This window comes from Myotis brandtii, unplaced genomic scaffold (assembly GCF_000412655.1).
Source record: "Myotis brandtii unplaced genomic scaffold, ASM41265v1 scaffold681, whole genome shotgun sequence".
NCBI lineage: Eukaryota > Metazoa > Chordata > Mammalia > Chiroptera > Vespertilionidae > Myotis > Myotis brandtii.
The window spans coordinates 2,485,430-2,488,571 of record NW_005370660.1 but is presented as its reverse complement, the minus strand read 5'-3'; positions in this window follow the sequence as shown (position 1 = coordinate 2,488,571).

The following is a 3,142-nucleotide window of genomic DNA, read 5'->3' as shown; positions in this document are numbered from 1 at the left end:
GTGGGATCTCAATACCAGATATCAAGCTGTATTACAAGGCCACTGTTCTTAAAACTGCCTGGTACTGGCACAAGAAGAGACATATAGACCAATGGAATAGAATAAAGAATCCAGAAATTGACCCAAACCACTATGTTCAATTAATATTTGACAAAAGAGGCAAGAACATACAATGGAGTCAAAACAGTCTTTACAGTAAATGGTGTTGGGAAAATCGGACAGATACATGCAAAAAAATGAAACTAGACTACCAACTTACACCATACACAAAAATAAATTCAAAATGGATAAGGGACTTAAACATAAGACAGGAAACCATAAAAATATTAGAAGAATCCACAAGCAGAAAAATCTCAGACATATGCCAAAACAATATCTTCACTTATATAGCTCCTAGGGAAATGGAAACTAAAGACAAAATAAACAAATGGAACTACATCAAAATAAAAAGCTTCTGCACAGCAAAAGAAACCATCAACAAAACAACAAGAAACCTCACTGCATGGGAGAACATATTTGCCAATGTTATTACCGATAAGGGTTTAATTTTCAACATTTACAGGAAACTCATACAACTTAACAAAAGGAAGATAAACAACCCAATCAAAAAATGGGCAACAGACTTAAACAGATACTTTTCGAAAGAGGACATAAGGAAGGCCAAGGGACATATGAAAACATGCTCAAAGTCACTAATCATCTGAGAGATGCAAATCAAAACAACAATGAGGTACCATCTCACACCTGTCAGAATGGCTATCATCCACAAATAACAAGTGGTGGCGAGGATGCGGAGAAAAAGGCATCCTCGTGCACTGCTGGTGGGAATGCAGACTGGTGCAGCCACTGTGGAGAACAGTATGGAGCAGGGGTCCTCAAACTTTTTAAACAGGGAGCCAGTTCACTGTCCCTCAGACCTTTGGAGGGCCGGACTATAGTTTAAAAAAAAACTACGAACAAATTCCTATGCACACTGCACATATCTTATTTTGAAGTAAAAAAACAAAACGGGAACAAATACAATATTTGTATTTGCATGTTGCCGGCGGGGCGTAGTTTGAGGACCCCTGGTATGGAGTTTCCTCAAAAAACTAAAAATGGAACTCCCATTTGACCCAGTGATCCCACTTCTAGGAATATATCACAAGAAACTAGAAACACCAATCAGAAAGGATATATGCACCCCTATGTTCATAGCAGCACAATTCACCATAGCTAAGATTTGGAAACAGCTTAAGTGCCCATCAGCAGATGAATGGATTAAAAACCAGTGGTACATCTACACAATGGAATGCTTTGCTGCGGTAAAAAAAAGAAGGTATTGTTACCATTTGCAAGAGCATGGATGGAACTGGAGATCATTATCCTAAGCGAAATAAGCCAGTCAGATAAAGATAAATATCACATGAGCTCACTCATTTATGCATCAGGCTGTCAAACCTCAGGGAAGGTAGGAGAGAGGGGAAAGAGGGAGAGGGAAAAGGGAAAGAAATAAACTTGTATGCATGCACATAAGCCTAACCAATGTACACAGACACCAGAGCATGTGAGGACATGAGTGGGGGTGCGGGCGTAATGGAGGGAAAAGGACACATATGTAATACCTTAATGAATCTACACTAATAAAAGCGAAACATGCAAATTAACCATCACTCCACCACTCCGCTGGCCAGCCTGGCTGAGGGGCTGAGGGCCGTTTTCAGGTTGGCCACACCCCCTTCAGGGAAGGGGGTCCGGCTGGGGTACCTGACCAGCCTGGGTGAGTGGCTGATGGCTGTTTGCAGGCTGGCCACAGCCCCTTCAGGGTGGGGGCCCCCCCTGGGGCTCCTGGCCAGCCTGGGTGAGGAGCTGAGGGCTGTTTGCAGGCTGGCCAAGACCCCCAGCAGGGACCCTCACCCCATGAGGATGTGGCCAACCTGGGTGAGGGGCTGATGGCTGTTTGCAGGGTGGCCACAACCCCTTCAGGGTGGGGGTCCCCTGAGGTGCTTTGCCAGCCTGGGTGAGGGGCTGATGGCTGTTTGCAGGGTGGCCACAACCCCTTCAGGGTGGGGGTCCCTGTTTGCAGGCTGGCCAAGACCCCCAGCAGGGACCCTCACCCCATGAGGATGTGGCCAACCTGGGTGAGGGGCTGATGGCTGTTTGCAGGGTGGCCACAACCCCTTCAGGGTGGGGGTCCCCTGAGGTGCTTTGCCAGCCTGGGTGAGGGGCTGATGGCTGTTTGCAGGGTGGCCACAACCCCTTCAGGGTGGGGGTCCCCTGGGGTGCTTTGCCAGCCTGGGTGAGGGGCTGATGGCTGTTTGCAGGCTGGCCATGGCCCCCAGCCAGCCAAGCCAGTAGAGGAGGCTGGCTAGAAGCAGGTATCTGGGATTTATTTATCTTCTATAATTGAAACCTTGTTGCCTTTAGCGGAGGCCACAGCCGGCCAGGGCAGGCAGGAAGCTTGGCTTCCTCCATCACCGGGGTAACCAAGTCTCCTTCTTGCTCCAGCCCTGTGGCTGCCAGCCACCATCTTGGTTGGGTTAATTTGCATATAGCCACTCTGATTGGCTGGTGGGCGTGGCTTGGGGGGTAGCAAAGTTACAGTCAATTTGCATGTTTCTCTTTTATTAGATTAGATTGTTTTTTATGTTTGGTTATATGAGATGGTTATAATATATTTAGTAATAATTTTTATTAAATAATTTTTGGACTAATGTAAAATATATTTTCCTCACTTAGCTTATATGCTCAGTAACGATATGGATCATGTCTGTTTTTGCTCACCATTGTATCCCCAAGTTCTAGCCCCATGCCTAATACATATATGGTCAGTGCTACACATGAATCTGTTAAATAAATGAAAGCTTAAATTGACAGTCTCAAATACTGAAGGAGGCAATAACAGAGAGCAGATTCTATGGCTCTTCTCATAATAGATATGTACTACCTATCATCACTTTACAGCCTATACAAGAACACAGTACCTGACCCATAAAGTGTAGACCTTCCACTTCTAGGTTTACCATTCTTGCCTCCTACATTCATTTTAATTAATCTCTGTGCACCTGACCCTGGAACTCCACTTTAAAAGCAATATACCCTTGCAACTTACCCCAACTGCCAGAGACAAGGAGCCAAAATACACAATAGGCAATGATTTGGA